Source organism: Mustela lutreola, chromosome 5 (assembly GCF_030435805.1).
Source record: "Mustela lutreola isolate mMusLut2 chromosome 5, mMusLut2.pri, whole genome shotgun sequence".
Classification (NCBI taxonomy): Eukaryota; Metazoa; Chordata; class Mammalia; order Carnivora; family Mustelidae; genus Mustela; species Mustela lutreola.
In genome coordinates, this window is record NC_081294.1 from 141174190 (window position 1) to 141194740 (window position 20551).

Below are 20551 nucleotides of genomic sequence, written 5' to 3' on the forward strand. Positions count from 1 at the left end.
TTTTATTTTATTTTTTAAACTACATTTAAAAATAATTTTTATTGGTATAATTTATTACCTATATACCCATAATAAAAGTTTTTTTTTCCCATAATAACAGTTTATCTTAGTTTGGCTAACAGGCATAACTTAACAAAGGTCATCTATTTTCTATTTTATTTTAAATATTTTGTTTACTTGAGAGAGACAGAGAGAGAACAAGCAGTGGGGAGAGGCAAAGGGAGGAGAGAGGAGGACTCCCCGCTGAGCAGGGAGCCCAGTAAGAGGCTCCATCCCAGGACCCTGGGATCATGACCTAAGTTGAAGGTAGATGCTTAACCTAATGAACTACCCAGAGGCCCTAAAGTTGATCTGTTTTCAATTGCTATAATTTCCTACAAATAATTTTCTATTATTACTTTGTATTTATCTTGACATTTATTTTCAAGGCAAACACACTAGAGTTGAACCAGTGAAATGTATTTCATGATAAAAACAAATGAAAAATAGGAGACAATTATGAATCCAAAATCATTTCATTTTCATTACTGAAAATGAGTTTAAATATATACTTGGTTTGTGAAAGGCTTACATAAATGTAACTTGAACACACTTAAAAAAGAAAACAGAGACAAAACAAACTTATTTCCAGGACTACTCCAAAGAGGCTGAGTCAAATACATGTTTAAATAATAAGCTAGATCAAAAGAAATGAAATCTTGCCATTTGCAATGATGTCCCTGATGGGAAGAACTTGAGAGGCAATGTGGGGCGGGGGGGGGGGGGGCAGGTTGGGAGGTAGGGAAGGTAAAAATGAAACAAGATGGGATCCGGAGGGAGACAAGCCATAAGAGACTCAATCTCACAAAACAAACTGAAGGTTGCTGGGGGGAAGGGGAATAGGGAGAGGGTGGCTGGGTTATGGACACTGGTAGGGTATGTGCTATGGTGAGTGCTGTGAAATGTGTAAGCCTGATGATTCACAGACCTGTACCCCTGGGACTAATAATACATTATATGTTAATAAAAAATAAAAAATAAATTAAAGGTTAGTAAAAAAAAAATTTTAGAGGGAAATGTTCATAGAGAATTCACTAATCACTCATCAAATGTACATTCTTCCCCAAAAACAACAATTCTAATTTGTTATTCGAAAGAACAGCAACTCCTGCTTGCTTCCCATAAACCATGAGCTGCAATTGTTTATTTTTAAAGAGACAGATTCTTTTCTTGTTTTTTTAAAGATTTTATTTATTTGACAGACAGAGATCACAAGTAAGCAGAGAGGCAGGCAGAGAAAGAGGAGGAAGCAGGCTCCCTGCTGGGCAGAGAGCCCTATATGGGACCCTACCCCAGGACCCTGGGATCATGACCTGAATTGAAGGCAGAGGCTTTAACCCACTAAGCCACCCAGGTGCCCCTAAAGAGACAGATTCTTGAACTCAAGTTTATTTTGAGGACAAACTGCCATTTTGCTATTCAGAGCCAGTTTTTCCCCATAATGTCTTTCCAGAGCTCTTGGATCCTGAGAAAGAAGAGGAAAGCATGGATTCAGACTTCCTGTCTTCAATCCTTGAACAGTTTTTACCATTTCCTCTAACTCCATAGGCTTCAAGGATGTCTTTTTAGGGTAATGATTTTTGGGGCTTCTCTGTTCCTTAACTGAAGAATGGCAACCACTTTCCCTCTTTCGATATGAACAATAATTTTCCCAATGAAGAAGCCATCACCACTGTCAAATCACTATCCTCAGGCAGGAAAGATGGTAAAAATTTTTCTTCTTCATATCTTTCTTCCCCATCACTCCTACTGCTAACAGGGCTTTCAGACGTTCTCTCTCTCTTGTTTGTTTTTTGGTTGTTGTTGTTGTTCACTTAATGTTTTTATGTTGGGGTCAGCTGGTGTCTTCTAGAGTTCAGGGGGAACTACAAAGTCTTTTTCAGAAGGCAATGATGGAAAATTTGAAATGGGCACTCATTTGGGCCCAAGTTCCATCTTGGCTGTTTTTTTTTTTTTTTTTTCTTTTAAATGATTTATTGGTTTGCCAATATTATGGCTTCTTTTCATGTTTGCTCATTTCAGATAATTACTTCACATCATCATTTACTTGTATCATAATCATAATCATTATGTTACTTGTCCTTAGAATAATTTTCTTCCAAAGCTTTCTTTAAGGACTTGACTTCAATAACATTCTGTATTGCATCTTTGAAGCTCTGACAGCAGCCTTTTCATATTTTATGAAAGCCAGTGAATCCTGCTGAAGATAAAACAGAACTTGGATTTTTAGATTTTTAGACAGATAATACCTTGAAGAAGAAAGACCTAGGCAATAAAGCAAACCTAAAGTTTATTTGGGGTTTTTAGGAATTTGAATCAGTGAGTCAGCAATTCAGAAGGAAAATTAAATGTGCTGCAAGGAGGGAGGAGAAAGAGTTTATAAAGGCAAAACCAAATGCTTGTGTAAGTTGTTTTGGAAAAATTATGACAGACATAGGTAGATAGGCCAGGTTACTATGCTAACTGCTAGGCTGGAGTATGGCAAAATAAATCTCATTCTGAGAATACCAACAGGATATGCTATTTGTGGTTGGCAGTCTAAAAAGTTCATGTTCTATCCAAGTACGATTGAGCATAAGCCTAACCTGCTCAGGGCCCCCCAGCTCCAATATATGGCCTCTTGACATTTTTACTTCATTTTAGATGCTTCTGTTCACAATACCAATTCTACTCCCTTCATTTAACTGTCAAATACATAAAATGACTTTTAGTGTCAAAGTGGTAACTATTGTGAAAGTAGAAGATTCCAAATATCTATATTTTCTATGCTCCTTCCACTGTATCATAACTGCTGCTTAAGGATTCCTTTATATTGTCTAATTATTCATGGAGTTAATCATTTAAAAAAGAATAAAGAAAAGAAAGGAGGAGGAAGAAGAGCAGAAAGAGGAAAGGAAAGATTTCTTACTTTATTGCTTTCCCTCTGTAGTTGACCCTTGAAAAACATGAGTTGGAACTCCAAAGGTCTACTTTCACACAGATTTTTTTTATTAAAAGAGTACAGTATGTAAATGTATTTTCTCTTCCTTATAACTTTAATAACATTTACTTTTCTCTACCTCACTTTACTATAAGAATAGAGTAGAGAATACATCTAACATACAAAATCTGTGTTAACCAACTGTTCATGTTATTGGTAGGGCTTCTAGTCAACAGTGGGCAACTCGTAGGTAAGTTTTGGGGGAGTCAAGTTGTACACGTATTTTCCACTATGAAGAAGGGGTTGGTGTGCCCACGCTTGTGTTGTCTGAATGTCACCAGTACTAGGATTTCTTGATTCTCCTCGAATATCTAATATGCCTGAAGGTTCTAACCCAAGTATATTCTCTTTTTCTGAACTCTTCTGAAAATTCTTTGACTTCATTACTTCAAGCTGCCGGTTGTCACCTCCCACCTCCGTGAAGAGAGGTCTCCAGTGTGTATCTGCAGCCCTCTTCTGGCTTTAGCCACTCTTCAGATATCACTTTGGGAGAACAAGCAACACTGCAGATGTCAGACAGCAAAAGAAAACAAGAGTTACAAAGTGTCAGAAAAACACACTGAAGTCCAGGCATCAGGAAGGAAAATGTTATGGGGGTGGGGAGACTACTGCAATTAGAGAATGCACTGGCCATCTGATCCCTAAGTGTCTTAAAGGTCAGACAGAAAGGACATTTTTGGGGAGGAATAAACAAGACCACAAACAACCAGGTGTGGGGGAATGAACAGGTGGCATGATCAGACAGTTGAGCAAGGAATGCTTTTATGTATGTCCGTAAGCTTTCTCTTTGGTCCTCATTCTTGGGAGGGGCCATAAAAGAAGAGCTGTTTTATGTTCCACTGCCTTGGAGAACCTCAGGAGCAAGCCAGAGATCAGAGGGGAGGAGAAGAGTCCAGCTAAACTTTAGTGAAGTCACATGCCTGGGCATTTTGTTCAGGTCCATCAGTGAGAAGAAATAGGGCAGTTAATCTTTCCTGAGACAAAGAATGGGGATTTAGAATTGCTGTGTCTAGACTTGTCAAGGGTAATCGAGGGGAACACTGCAAAACTTACATCATGCAGAGAAGGGTGGTTCTTTGCATCAAGCTGTTTCCCAGAATGCAAAAAGGTAGGGGGATTTCTTAATCATTGCTGTTTTCCAGGAGTACAGAGATCAGCAAACTTGAACACTGCAAAAACAAAACCAGAACTTTCCTTTTACTTCATGAGGTATTATTTTACCTCATGACAATGCTTCCCCATCATACCTTCCCTGTTCTCATCAGTTCGATTACTGAGAGCTCAGCAGCTCTGTGACCAGAGTCCACTCAGAGCATTTCTGAAAGTGATTGCCCTTGAGCACATAGTACTCCACATTGATGCAGGTAAGGCTGCCATATGTGCTTAGGTAAGTGATGGGCATTTTTCCTCCTTCTCCACCATCATACTGTATCTAGAATAACCCTCAACTTGAGAAGGCTATTCCACATCTCCAGGAGAAGATTATATCCGTAAGAGTTTCTATCATCAGAAATCTCTCTTCCGTACACCATTCAGCATCCTCATACTGGTCCCTATTTGACTTCTTTCTGATCCAAATTCCTTATTTCCTAAAATCCCTTTCACTGTGTCTTCAGGACTGCCCCACCGATACCAACTCCCTATGCTGCTCCAACTTCCTCTCAGGGCATTCCCTGTCCATCACCTTGATGACACTACTCTCCCATGGCCTATCAAGTGGACACTGTTTTCTCCCCTACCCAGTGCCCCTTCAGCTTCAATCATGCCAAAGGGGCAGGTGAGAAATGAGAGAATTCTGTTGGTATTTATCAGGTTGATATTACATTTATAAATAAATTTATGGATAACTGATATCTTTTTGGTGTTAAATCCTACATATTTCAAAATATTGAAAGCAGTGGCGCCTGGGTGGCTCAGTGGGTTAAGCCTCTGCCTTCAGCTCAGGTCATGATCTCAGGGTCCTGGGATCAAGCCCCCCATCGGGCTCTCTGCTCCCCCCCCAACCCTCGCCTGCCTCTCTCAGCCTACTTGTGATCTCTGCCTGTCAAATAAATAAACAATCTCTTAAAAAAAAAAAAAAAGATCAGGAGACTCCTCCCATGGTGAGATCCTTCTGAGGAAACCATTGGTTATTTGCTAATCTATGTTACATAACCAGGAAAATGTTATCTGAACTATACATTATATCTCATCTACTTAATTCTCACAACTTGAATATTTTAGTTGCAAGACATTCTGACTGAAATATTATCAATACTATATGATATTATTGTCACATGTCTCTTCTTTGGAGCTAAAAGTGCCTTGCAGACAGAAACTTCCTGCCATTCTCTCCATACACTTTCAGAGAAGAGATCAACGGCCAAAGGAAGGGCCAAGAACGTGGTGGGTGAGAGACTCCCAAGCTACAAAATCCAAAGAGGTGGTTCCTCTTGGAATTCTGGCAAGTCCAACTCTTCTTGATTTGTGTGTCTGAGGTGCCTCACTCTAATTCTAGCCATGAAAAAGGTGTGGAGAGAAAAGCGTGTCCATAGAGGTGACACCAAAAAGAGGAACCAAGATATGAAAATATAACACCTCTACTTCAATTGAGTGTTTTAACATTTAACAGGCCGCTTGCCAAACATCTACTCACCCACTCAACTGTAAATCAAGATGGTTTCCAGGAAATCCAACTCACCTGAGATTTTGGTCCTAGACATTTTAACCTATCTAGCCTACTGAGTTAAAGAAATTAAAACTAAGTTAGGAAGTTATAAGTGGAAATACCAACTTTCTAATCTCTTGAAACTAGCTATGCATGAAACATTGCAAAGCTTATGCATGAAACATTGCAAACACTCACTGGAAGTGTCTGAATTCTGACCCTGGGACTTTTGTTTTCATATAACTGCATGGTTTCAACTTGTGATCGTATGTGATCATGTCTAATGGTGGATGACACTGAGAGCAGAGCCCAGGGATAAAAGAGACCAGAATACTAATGGTGAATCTGGCAATATACTGTGTGTAACCTTTAGTAAAATCTAATATTCTCTGGGAATCAGCTTGTTCTCTAATTAAAGGGTTGAGAAAATAATCTCTGAGGTTTATTCTGACTTGAAAGTTCTTTGAAATCTTGGCCATTCCATGTGATTTCAGTCATATGACTGACACAATCACTTTTCCTCAAATTCTTCAGGGGAAGCACTATTTTTCCTGTCCTTACCCAAGATGTAATGGTTAGGGTTACCTATAGGCCTTCCAAAGGCACGGCCATGATAATACTTCAGAGCCCTAGTAATTTAAATTCAAATATGCATCATTCCTACAATAATCTTTAGAAAAGCAAGCCATTAGCATTCTAGTGCTTCATCCTGTTTTATGAAACTTGTCCCCATATGATAAAACTTGCAAAGAAAAAGATAGTTTGCATTGGTTATTAAATAATTTTCCTGCTCTTTATTTATAAGATCTGACTGGAAATAATTGGAATCAACAGCAAAGACTATTAAGTGCATAAAGCAAAGTGTTATCTCTATTCTCCTGAAGCTGCTTCAAAAAATTGAAGCAGAAGGAAAACTTCCAGACTCTTTCTATGAAGCCAGCATTACCCTGATCCCTAAACCAGGCAAAGACCCTACCAAAAAGGAGAATTTCAGACCAAAATCACTGATGAATATGGATGCCAAGATTCTCAACAAGATCCTAGCAAAAAGGATCCAACAGTACATTAAAAAGATTATCCATCATGAACAGGTGGGATTCATCCCTGGGCTACCAGGAAGGTTCAACATTCACAAATCAATCAATGTGATAGAGCAAATTAATAAGAGAATAGAGAAGAACCACATAGTCCTCTCCATTGATGCAGAAAAAGCATTTGACAAAATCCAGCATCCATTCCTGATTAAAACACTTCAATGTATAGGGACAGAGGGAACATATCTGAACTTCATAACACCTATCTATGAAAGACCCACAGCAAATATCATCCTCAATGGGATGACTGCAGCCTTCCCGTTGAGATCAGGAACACGACAAGGATGCCCACTCTCACCATTCTTGTTCAACATAGTATTAGAAGTCCGAGCAACAGCAATCAGACAACAAAGAGAAATAAAGGTATCCAATTGGCAATGAAGAAGTCAAACTCTCTCTCTTTGCAGATGACATGATTCTTTATATGGAAAACCCAAAAGACTCCACCCCCCAACTATTAGAACTCATATAGCAATTCAGCAACGTGGCAGGATACAAAGTCAATGTACAGAAATCAGTGGCTTTCTTATACACTAACAATGAAAATACAGAAAGGGAAATTAGAGAATCGATTCTATTTACTATAGCACCAAGAACCATAAGATACCTGGGAATAAACCTAACCAAAGAGGTAAAGGATCTGTACTCAAGGAACTACAGAACACTCATGAAAGAAGTTGAAGAAGACACAACAAGACAGAAGACCATTCCATGCTCTTGGATCGGAAGAATAAACATTGTTAAAATGTCTATACTGCCTAGAGAAATCTATACTTTTAATGCCATTCCGATCAAAATTCCACTGGCATTTTTCAAAGAGCTGGAACAAACAATCCTAGAATGTGTATGGAATCAGAAGAGACCCAGAATCACTAAGGAAATGTTGAAAAACAAAAATAAAACTGGGGGCATCACGTTACCTGATTTCAAGCTTTACTACAAAGCTGGGATCACCAAGACAGCATGGTATTGGCATAAAAACAGACACATAGACCAGTGGAACAGAGTAAAGAGCCCAGATATGGACCCTCAACTCTATGGTCAAATAATCTTTGACAAAACAGGAAAAAAAAATACAGTGGAAAAAAGACCGTCTCTTCAATAAATGGTGCTGGGAAAACTGGACAGCTATATGTAGAAGAAAGAAACTCGAACATTCTCTTACACCATACACAAAGATAAACTCAAAATGGATAAAAGAACTCAAGGTGAGATAGGAATCCATCAGAATCCTAGAGGAGAACATAGGCAGTAACCTCTTCGATATCAGCCACAGCAACTTCTTTCAAGATATGTCTTGAAAGGCAAAGGAAACAAAAGTGAAGATGAACTTTTGGGACTTCATCAAGATCAAAAGCTTCTGCACAGCAAAGGAAAACAGTCAACAAAACAAAGAGGCAACCCATGGAATGGGAGAAGATATTTTCAAATGACAGTACAGACAATGTACTGATACACTGGTATCCAGGATCTATAAAGAACTCCTCAAACCCAACACACACAAAACAGACAATCATATCAAAAAATGGGCCGAAGATATGAACAGTCACTTCTCCAATGAAGACATACAAATAGCTATCAGACACATGAAAAAATGCTCATCATCACTAGTCATCAGGGAGATTCAAATTAAAACCACATTGAGATACCACCTTACACCAGTTAGAATGGCCAAAATTAGCAAGACAGGAAACAACATGTGTTGGAGAGGATGTGGAGAAAGATGAACCCTCTTACACTGTTGGTGGGAATGTAAGTTGGTACAGCCACTTTGGAAAACAGTGTGAAGATTCCTCAAGAAATTAAAAATAGAGCTTCCCTATGATCTTGCAATTACACTATTGGGTATTTACCCCAATGATACAGATGTAGTGAAAAGAAGAGCCATCTGTACCCCAATGTTTATAGCAGCAATGGCTACAGTCGCCAAACTGGAAAGAACCAAGATGCCCTTCAGTGGACGAATGGATAAGGAAGATGTGGTCCATATACACTATGGAGTATTATGCCTCCATCAGAAAGGATAAATACCCACCTTTTGTAGAAGCATGGATGGGACTGGAAGAGATTATGCTGAGTGAAATCAGTCAAGCAGAGAGAGTCAATTATCATATGGTTTCACTTATTTGTGGAGCATAACAAATAACATGAAGGACAAGGGAGGATGGATAGGAGAAGGGAGTTCAGGGAAATTGGAAGGGGAGGTGAACCATGATAGACTATGGACTCTGAAAAACAATCTGAGGGTACTGAAGGGTCAGGGGGTAGGAGGTTGGGGGAACCAGGTGGTGGGTATTAGGGAGGGCACATATTGCATAGAGCACTGGGTGTGGTACAAAAACAGTGAATACTGTTATGCTGAAAAGAAATTTAAAAAAAATCTTAAAAAGAAAACTACTTTTAGGCAAAGAGAGATTACAGAAGATTATCACTGAAAAGTCTTATGTCTAGGATTTAGACAGCTGGAAAGAATATTGTGTTCCCCAAAAAAATAAATACAATAAATAAATAAATAAGAAAAAAGTGGTGAAAAACTTTTTTAAAAATCCTAATTTTTCTCAAACCTGTCAGAAAGATGAATTTGCAAGGTAATCCTAGAGCCTAAAATTCAAGGGAAGACAGATCCTTCCTCAGAGTGATGGGATATAATCTTTGACTCACCTGTGGCACAACAAGGGAGGAAGAAATTCAAGTATCATACAAGTAGGTTGTAAGATTATAAGAATCCATGTAAATTTATTTTAATTGTTCTATCAGTCAGCATCCTCCAGAGAATCAGAAGCAATCGGCAAGTGAGAAGGAGAAAAGACAGAAAGAAAATTTAAGGAGTTGGCTCACACATTTACAGAGACTGGCAAGTCTGGAATCTGTAGGATAAACCAGCCAGATGGAAACACAGGGAAGAACTGATATTTTAGGTCACTACAAAGGCCTCTGATGGCAGAACTCTCCCAGCTCAGAAGATGTCAGACTTTTGTTTTATTCGGGCCTTCCACTGATTGGATGAGGCCAAGCCATACAGTAGAAGGCAACTGGCCTTACACATAGTTCACCCATTTAAATGTGAAGCTTGCCCAAAAACACTCTCACAGAAACATCCAGAGGAACACTTGACCACATATGTGGGCACTGTGGCCCAGACAAGTTGACATATAAAATTACCCATCCTGATGGGGCACCTGGATGGCTCAGTGGGTTAAGCCTCTTTCTTTGGCTCAGGTCATGATCTCAGGGTCCTGGGATGGAGCCTCATATTGGGCTCCCTGCTCAGCTGGGAGTCTGCCTCTCCCTCTTTCTCTGCCTGCCTCTCTATCTACTTGTGATCTCTCTATCAAGTAAATTTTGAAAAACAATTACCCATCATGATAGCTAAAGCCAGAATGTGGGTTAGCAGGAGAGAAAAGAACCCTGGGAAGCTGTAAGCACAAGCAATTTTGTTCCTACTCTCTTCCAATGACCTCCATTGGTGCTCATGCACAAGACCAGGGGCAAAGTGGGAGGCTGAGGAGATCCTTCCTTGATGGGCAGGACTAGAGGAATAAAGAGATGATCATGGTGAGAAAAGCCTAAAGCTCCAAGCCTAAAAGTCTTGATGAAATAAAATTCTAAAACACCTTAAACATCAAAGGAAATTCTACTACCCTGGGGACTTTTCATTATGGCTAAAAAAGTAAAAGAGAAAATCCTACTCCTGACAGGGGGCAACACACATTCCTGCATCCAGAATTCCATACAGTAGCATCCCATACCAATCCCATATGTACTCATGAGGAAAGGCAGAAAAAATGTTCCAGCACAAAACCTGCAAAATATACAAGGCAGAGGCTGGCTGGCATAGGGACAAGGAGCAGGATCACAGAGGAAACTCCACCCTTGAGAGCCAGGGACATGAAGCCCACTTAGGACTAAGGCTGGATCAGGAGAAGACACAACACCAGCAGGGTAAAAATAGCCAGACATGCAATAACATTTCTGGAGGAGAGGAAAAAATGTGAAGAGATACTCACGACATGGCACAAGAAAAAATGAAGCCCAAGGGTACAAGAAAATCTCAAGAAAAACTTGGGGCACCTGGGTGGTTCAGATGGGTTAAGCATCTGCTTTGGGCTCAGGTCATGATCTTTGGGTCCTGGGTTTGAGCCCTGTGTCAGGTTCCTGGCTCAGCAGAGAGTCTACTTCTCTCTCTCCCTCTGCTTCTCTCCCCTGCTCATGTTCTCTCTGTGTCTCTGTGAATAAATAAATAAATAAATAAATGAATGAATAAATAAATAAATAAAATTTTAAAACGAAAGAAAGAAAATTTCTCCAGCACACCAGATTCAACATAAACACAAGGAAACAGTAGAGCAATTTGACTCTAGTCTTGCATCAAGAGTAAATATAGCGACAAAAATTCCAAATTCAGCTCACCTCCTGACTCTATAGACCCAACACCTTATACTAAGGACACAGCAGAAGACACCTACACATTTCCAGGCCGAAATCTCATTTCTCACTGTCCATTCTTACTATACATTATATCCATAGCTTAATAAAAAATTAGGAGATGTACACACAGCAAACAACTCACTGTCAAGACATACAAAAGTCAGTAGAATTGGGCTCAGAGATTACTCAAATGTTCAATAGTAGAGAATGGTAGAGAGGAAGGAAAAAAAAAGTATAAGAAGCGATTTTTAGTAACTGAAATCCAGGCACAAGCCGTCAGATTTTAAGGGAACTTTACATGCACAGCATAATGAATTTGAAACAACCCAATCCTAGGTTCATCCTAATAAAACTCAGAATGCCAAGTATGAATTAAAATGTATACAATCATCTAAAAAGAAAAATGAGTTTACCTTTCCAAGGATAAAAATAAGATTTGCGTTTTCCATCAGCATTACTGGAAACTAGAAAATGTAGCAATGTCTTTAAAATTCAGAAAAAAAGAGATTTGAATCTAGAACTCTACATTCAAAATATCAGATTTGATTTTGAAAGCAATAGGCAGACATTTACAGCTAAAAAACTGTAAAGAGGACCTGAAGGAATATCCAAGAAAAATGTCCTTCTTTTTAAAAGATTTTATTTATTTATCTAGAAGATAGAGATCACAAGCAGGTGGAGAGGCAGGCAGAGAGAGAGGGGGAAGCAGTCTCCCTGCTGAGCAGAGAGCCCGATGTGGGGCTCCATCCCAGAACCCTGAGATCATAACCTGAGCTAAAGGCAGAGGCCTCAACCCACTAAGCTACCCAGGCACCTGAAGAAAAATGTTTTAAAACATGATCATTTTTTCCCATGTTGACAGAGGAATCCAATTCAAACAGACCAAATAATAAGTATGATTAAAATGTTGCATGTCCTAAATTATAATGTGTATTTTAATTAGATCACTAGGTGATCTGTATGCATGTCAAAGCTTGATGAACATTGGTGTGAGTGCTCTAAATGGCTAGTTTACCATATCACAAGTCAATTGATAAACTCAAAAGTTGACAAATCAAGAAGTCAAGGTTCAAGAATGACATTTAGGATCACAGGCAGAGGGAGTAACAAGCTGAGCTAAAAATAGAATTTTTTTTTTAAGAAAAGAGACAGCTATTACCTCTAAAAAGCAAGAGTATAGGGTGAAGTAGAGGTAAATCTTTACTTTTCAGATTCCATTATGGGTAGAGTTTGTGTTTAAATGTTATTTTTATAGCTATTATAAAGATCAAGGAGTGGGAACCCCAATGATTACACAATATTCATAGTTGCAGAGCTGTTCTAAACCTGTTAACTATTTAATTTGTTTACTTAAATTTGGTGTAATAGACCAGATAATCATTACATTCAAATCAAGTTTACACAAAATAAACCATATTAAAATGAAGCATAGTATAAGATTTACAACTATAGTCAAAGTTCTATTTGTTTTTAAAGTATTCAATACAATAAAATTCCATTTCAGTTCAACAAAAGTCTTTGACGGTTTCTTAGATTTGATGGGAACAGAATTAGACTTGGAAATGTTTGCCTTTGGGAATAAAAACAATTATTGTTGAAAAATAGCTATTCATTGTTTATATCAAAACGTAATAAAGTTCCAAATAATAGACCATTATTTCCATATATTCATAAATTGCAAGTAGTAGCTATCACCCATGAATCCATGTTTAAACCAGAGCAGATCTAAGATGAGATTAATCCCAATGCTCTGCTCTAAACCCTAAAAGGAATTAACCATTTTCTTGTCTTTATTGTTGAAATAAACCCACGCTATTCATAATTTCCTGGAGTGAAAAGTACAAACAACTACTGTTCATTAGTCAGCTGTGCTATGGTAATAAACAACCTCCAAATCTCAATAGGTTCAGAATGCTATACTAATAGAAACCCATCCCAACCCAACACCTGCTCATGGGGAAATGTACTCAAGGATGATTTTACGGAAACAAACATTTATTCCTCACTGCTGTTTAACGTTAGCAGCTATGGGTCTCTGCTTCTCAGGTCTTTTTTTTTTTTTTTAAAAGATTTTATTTATTTATTTGACAGAGATCACAAGTAGGCAGAGAGGCAGGCAGAGAGGCAGGCAGAGAGAGAGAGGAGGAAGCAGGCTCCCCGCTGAGCAGAGAGCCCAATGTGGGGCTTGATCTCAGGACCCTGAGATCATGACCTGAGCTGAAGGCAGAAGCTAAACCCACTGAGCCCCCCAGGTGCCCCTTCTCAGGTCCTTTTATTTAAGGGCCCAGGGTGAAGGTGGGACGTCTACCTGGGACATATAGTTCGCAGAGAAAGGGGGGATAATAACCAGAGAATTGGCAGAAACAGACACAACAGCCATTGAAGATTTGTGCTTGGATGTGATATATTTAACTTCTGATCACACTCCCTTGGCCAAAAGGCCAATGTCTGTGGGGAAGGAATCTCAATTTCAGCAGGACACACAGCAATTTGCATAGAAATGGATAGGAACCAGGACACCTGATTGGCGCTATCACAGTCAGTTTAGTGTCCAACTCTTGGTTTCTACTCAGATCATGATCTCAGGGTCCTGAGATCGAGACCTGTGTTGGGCTCCATGATCAATGCAGAATCTGCTGCAGATTCTCTCTCCCTCTCCCTGCCCCTGCCCCCCTTACTCTCCCTTACTCCCTTACTTCTCTCAAATAAATAAACCTTAAAAAAATAAAAAAGAAACAGGTAGGAATAATCTTCTTCCACAACAGAGAAGTAAACCTTGGGAAACATTAATACTCTGTAATCCCTTTCTTTTCCTTTAACATGCATGCTCACCCAAGAGATGTTCTGAGGTCATACCTTAGATGATGGAGTATTCCACAGAGGGTTGGGAAAGCTGCAGGTATTGAATTCCTGTAGAAAGTATGGCTGAGTAAATTGAATAATGAAACATTTTTAATCTTAACTTGACAAAAATCCTGCATTTTTTGTTAAACTGATGCCATCCCAATTTATCATTTAACTATATGATGAAATAATGGATTTATGAAGATTTTCATATGGCATATTTCAAAGGACAATAAAAAACAAGAAATATAGGACATGTTTCAATTAATCAGGGGTTAAACTGGGATCCAAATTTGACATCAGTTGAGTTCTAAATATTGATTTTTCAGTTGAGGTGAGAGAGCTTTTTAATTCCCATCAGATCTGTGCAAAATAGAGAGCTCAGGAAAGAATTTTCTATGAAACATTAGCATTTGTCAGACTATGTGATTTTTTCCCATTTATATGCAGAATATATGCTAGCTAGAATGCAGAGTCTAAAACTTTGTCAATATCATTCTGCCACATTTATTAGTTAAGTTGCCCTCTACCTCTTATCCAAAAATCTGTCTTCAATCAACAGATTGTCTGATGTTAAAATTCTGACAATACTGAACTAGTGATACAAAGGGTAAATACTTTCACCTGGATAGAGGATAGAAAATGGGGATAAAAAATTGCTACTTGATGGTTTTTATTATAAAATTCAAAGCTTAAAGTGTTGCTGTTTTTATACACCCCCGCCACACACTAACTGAGAAGGTACTAATTGCTCTATATAAGCAGTAAACCTCTAAGGATAAAACTGTACCCTATTGATAGAAGTGAAAAGTCGCTTCTATTTTTTTATTTTTTACTATTTTGTATTCACACACAAAGCTGTACAGTAAGGAAAATACCCCTTTCTTCTTGAATTTTAAGGCAAAATACTAAATAGATGTAAGATTTTCAATGTAAAAACACTGATACAGAGCTAATTTCATTTTCTTCATCATCATGGATATTATAATAGATGAAATAAACCTCATGTAGAAATATAAAATATATCTCCACCCATGGGGTTTGGGATAGGGACGCACCAAAGTTTTGGAGGCACTAGAAAATAGGGCAGTAAAAATAACACTGTAACTTTTGCCAACTCTATTTCATTTTGTAGAAATCCAGTTCATATATATAGACAACTCTTAACAAGTTTCTGGCATGAGGAGTTACAAACAGTCCTATATTTGAATCTCAGCTGTGTCACTCTGGGAAAGTCAATTAGCTGTCTGAGCTTCATGTATTAAGTGGGGAAACAAAGACATACCTTGACATATTTTAAGAATTAGAGAGAATGCATAGCATAGTTTTTAAGCACAATTCCACACAAGTGGAATTCAATTTTTGCAAGTCTTCATTGTTGTGATGGTTGTTTTTAATGTTTATTAATATGTAAAAGAATGAAAACTTCAAGAAGCTACTCTGGTGCTAATTTTAGAGTCCGTTCAAAATATTTTGGGAGTATGTTATAGACAGGGCAATGTGTTAAAGGCTAGGAGAGATACAAAAAAAAAAAAAAAAAAGGTCGTTGGGGGGACAGGCTTCTTTATTATCTGTTGTAAATGTGAGATTGAAAAGCAAGAAGATGACTTAGCTAGAAAAAAAAAAGGGTTATTTGGTTATCACTTCTGTGATTGAATAAAAAGGAGAGTTCTGTGCATTCTGGATGTTTCAGCAGGCGTGAGAGAAGCAGCAGTCTTTCTCAGGGCTTCTTTTTGATCATAGAAGATGTGGTACAATGAGAAATAGATACCTGGTCTTTCTCCCTAGTTCCTGACACAGAGCTCTCAAATCCTACATAATTTCCTAAGTCACAGGAGCACCTAATCTAGTAAGACAACCCTCGGTGGGACCCTAGATGGCTTTGGGATAGGGCCTGGTCACCAGAAAGACCAAAGCCTGGTCTGAGGCTTTCAGTCCTATCTCTCAGTCTGTGGAGAAGGGAGAGAGAAAGGGGAGATTTAGTCAGCACCTATGGTCCCTGGTTTAATTCATCATGTCTATGTAGTGCAAACTCCAGAACATACACTACATGAACAGGTTTGCAGAGTTTCCAGGTTAGTCAACATATGGAAGGGCTGGCAGGGTGCAACCCTCCCCTCCCATACACCTTGCCCTATACATCTCTTCCATCTGACTTTCTGAGTTGTATCCTTTATAATAAATCAGTAATAGCTTGATAATTCTTTAGAATATCAGTAATAATAAATAAAGGGCTTTCCTGAGATCTGTTAACTGTTCTAGCACATATCAAACCTGAGGCAGGGTGACAAGAACTCCCAATCTTGGGGGAGGAGTTAAGATGGTGGAGAAGTAGCAGGAAATCAGCTAGATAGCTTATCTAAAGATTGCAAACACCCACAAATCCAAAGGGAGATCAAAGAGAAGAAGAACAGCAACTCTAGAAACAGAAAATCAACCACTTTCTGAAAGGTAGGACTGGTGGAGAAGTCAATCCAAAGCGAGGTGAAGATAGACCGCGGAGGGAAGGGCCAGCTCCCGGCAAGCAGCGGAGCAACGGAGCACAAAATCAGGAAGTCTGTTCCGCTGAGGGACATCACTCCACAGGCTAAACCGGGGTGAAGACCATGCAGGGTCAGCAAGGCCTCAGGTGCCGCAAGGCCACAGAAGGACCGGGGATGTCTGAGTGTTGCAGAGCTTGCAGGTATTAGAACCGAGAAGCTGGTTACAGAGACAGAACCGAGGAGTGAGCTCTAAGCTCAGGGTTACCTTGAAACGGTCACAGGCTTGGTGAGCTCGGAGTGCGGCCAGAAGCCAGGGAGATGGGAGTAATTGGGCGCTATTCTCTGAGGGTGCATTGAAGAGTGGGGCCCCGAGCACTCAGCTCCTCCGGGCTGGAGACTGGGAGGCCGCCATTTCCATTCCCATCCTCTGGAACTCTTCAGAAAGCATTCAGGGAACAAAAGCTCCTGAAAGCAAACCCAAGCGGATTACTCAGCCCGGCCCCTGGTAAGGGCTGTGCAATTCTGCCTCGGGAAAAGACACTTGAGAATCACTACAACAGACCCCTCGTCTAAAAGATCAACAGGAAATCCAGACAGGACCAAGTTCACCTACCAAGGAGTGCAGTTTCAATACAAGGAGAACAGCGGAATTCCAGAGGAGGAGAAAGCAAAGCACGGAACTCATGATTCTTTAGTCTTGCAGTTAATTTAAATTCTTTTTTCTTTTTCAATTTTTTTTTCTTCTTCTAAATTTTTTTTAACTTTTAACCTTTTCTTTTTTAACGTTTTTCAAATGGTTTATCATATATATATATATATTTCTTTTTTTATTTTTCTTTATTCATTTTCTTTTTTTAATTGTTTCTTTTTTTTTTTTTTCTGAACCTCTTTTTATCCCTTTTCTCCCACCAAGGATTTGGGATCTCTTATGATTTGGTTAAAGCATATTTTTCTGGGGTCTTTCCCACACTTTTAGTATTTTACTTGCACCTTCATATACTCTTATCTGGACAAAATGACAAGGCAGAAAAATGAACCACAAAAAAAAAGAACAAGAGGCAGTACCGAAGGATAGGGACCTAATCAAAACAGATATTGGTAATATGTCAGATCTAGAGTTCAGAATGATGATTCTCAAGGTTCTAGCCGGGCTCGAAAAAGGCATGGGAGATATTAGAGAAACCCTCTTGGGAGATATAAAAGCCCATTCTGGAGAAATAAAAGAACTAAAATCTAACCAAGCTGAAATCAAAAAGGCTACTAATGAGTGCAATAAAAAATGGAGGCTCTCACTGATAGCATAAATGAGGCAGAAGAAAGAATTCATGATATAGAAGACCAAATGACAGAGAATAAAGAAGCTGAGCAAAAGAGGGGCAAACAGCTACTAGACCACGAAGGGAGAATTTGAGATAAGTGACACCATAAGACAAAACAACATTAGAATAATTGGGATTCCAGAAGAAGAAGAAGGAGAGAGGGGAGCAGAAGGTATATTGGAGAGAATTATTGGAGAGAATTTCCCAATTATGGCAAAGGGAACAAGCATCAAAATCCAGGAGGCACAGAGAACGCCCCTCAAAATCAATATGAATAGGTCCACACCCCTTCACCTAATAGTAAAATTTACAAGTCTTAGTGACAAAGAGAAAATCCTGAAAGCAGCCCAGGAAAAGAAGTCTGTAACATACAATGGTAAAAATATTAGATTGGCAGCAGACTTATCCACAGAGACCTGGCAGGCCAGAAAGAGCTGGCATGATATATTCAGAGCACTAAATGAGAAAAACATGCAGCCAAGAATACTATATCCAGCTAGGCTATCACTGAAAATAGAAGGAGAGATAAAAAGCTTCCAGGACAAACAATAACTGAAAGAATTTGCAAACGCCAAACCAGCTCTACAGGAAATACTGAAAGGGGGCCTCTAAGCAAAGAGAGAGCCTAAAAGTAGTAGATCAGAAAGGAACAGAGACCATATACAGTAAAAGTCATTTTACAGGCAATACAATGGCACTAAATTCATATCTCTCAATAGTTACCCTGAATGTTAATGAGCTAAATGCCTCAATCAAAAGACACAGGGTATCAGAATGGATAAAAAAACAAAACCCATCTATATGTTGCCTCCAAGAAATACTTTTTAGACCCGAAGACACCTCCAGATTTAAAGTGAGGGGGTGGAAAAGAATTTACCATGCTAATGGACATCAGAAGAAAGCAGGAGTGCAATCCTTACATCAGATCAATTAGATTTTAAGCCAAACACTATAATAAGAGATGAGAAAGGACACTATATCATACTCTTCTTGTCCAACAAGAAGATCTAACAATTTTAAATATCTATGCCTCCAACGTGGGAGCAGCCAACTATATAAACCAATTAATAACAAAATCAAAGAAACACATCAACAATAATACAATAACAGTAGGGAACTTTAACACTCCCCTCACTGAAATGGACAGATCATCCAAGCAAAAGATCAACAAGGAAATAAAGGTCTTAAATGACGCACTGGACCAGATGGACATCACAGATACATTCAGAACATTTCATACCAAAGCAACAGAATACACATTCTTCTCTAGTGCACATGGAAAATTCACCAGAATAAATCACATCCTGGGTCCTAAATCAGGTCTCAACCGGTATCAAAAGATTGGGATCATTCCCTGCATATTTTCAGAACACAGTGCTCTGAAGCTAGAACTCAACCACAACAGGAAGTATGGAAAGAACCCCAATACATGGAGACTAAACAGCACCCTTTTAAAGAATGAATGGGTCAACCAGGAAACTAAAGAAGAATTGAAAAAATTCATGGAAACAAATGATAATGAAAACACAACAGTTCAAAATCTGTGGGACACAGCAAAGGCAGTCCTGAGAGGAAAATATATAGCGGTACAAGCCTTTCAAAGAAACAAGAAAGGTCTCAAGAAAACAACCTAACCCTTCACCTAAAGACGCTGAGAAAGAACAAGAAAGAAACCCTAAACCCAGCAGGAGAAGAGAAATCATAAAGATCAGAGCAGAAATCAATGAAATAGAAACCAAAAAAACAATAGAACAAATCAATGAAAGTAGGAGCTGGTTCTTTGAAACAATTAATAAGATTGATAACCCCCTGGCCAGACATCAAAAAGAAAAGAGAAAGGACCCAAACAAATAAAATCATGAATGAAAGAGGAGAGATCACAACTAACACCAAAGAAATACAAACAATTATAAGAACATATTGTGAGCAACTCTATGCCAACAAACTTGACAATCTGGAAGAAATGGATTCATACCTAGAGACATATAAACTACCACAACTAAACCAGGAAGAAACAGAAAACCTTAACAGACCAATAACCAGTAAGGAGATTGAAACAGTCATCAAAAATCTCCAAACAAACAAAAGCCCAGGGCCAGATGGCTTCCCCGGGGGAATTCTACGAAACACTTAAAGAAGAACTAATTCCTAGTATCCTGAAATTATTCCAAAAAGTAGAAATGGAAGGAAAACTTCTAAACTCATTTTATGAGGCTAGCATCACCTTGAACCCAAAACCAGACAAGGATCCCATCAATAAAAAGAACTACAGACCAATATCCTTGATGAATACAGATGCGAAAATTCTCACCAAAATACTAGCCAAAAGGATTCAACAGTACATTAAAAGGATTATACACCACCACCAAGTGGGATTTATTCCAGGGCTGCAATTTCGGTTCAACATCCACATATGAATCCATGTGATACAATACATTAATAAAAGAAAGAACAAGAACCATATGATGCTCTCAATAGATGCTGAAAAAGCATTTGACAAAGTACAGCATCCCTTCCTGATCAAAACTATTCAAAGTATAGGGACAGAGGGCACATACCTCAATATTATCAAGGCCATCCATGAATAACCCACCCCAAATACCATTCTCAATGGGGAAAAACTGAAAGCTTTTCCGTTAAGGTCAGGAACACGGCAGGGATGTCCATTATCACCACTGCTATTCAACATAGTTCTAAAAGTTCTAGCCTCAGCAATA

The 20551-nt window shown here is 38.8% G+C and overlaps 1 long non-coding RNA gene across 5 annotated transcripts in view; it reads right to left on the reverse strand.

The window, feature by feature from the left end:
• Nucleotides 1-784: 784 nt before the first annotated feature.
• LOC131832576 (uncharacterized) overlaps nt 785-20551 on the reverse strand; it is a 136699-nt gene continuing 116932 nt past the window's right edge. For 2 of the 5 annotated variants that reach the window (XR_009354107.1, XR_009354109.1), the window contains exons 3-4: nt 4073-4188; nt 3007-3522 (exon numbers count right to left, since the gene is read on the reverse strand). This is a non-coding gene — a long non-coding RNA (uncharacterized LOC131832576). Of the gene's footprint in view, nt 2240-2947; nt 3523-4072; nt 4189-14044; nt 14256-16780; nt 17305-20551 lie in introns of those variants that run through there. The other 3 variants (XR_009354110.1, XR_009354108.1, XR_009354106.1) reach the window with 3 other exon arrangements.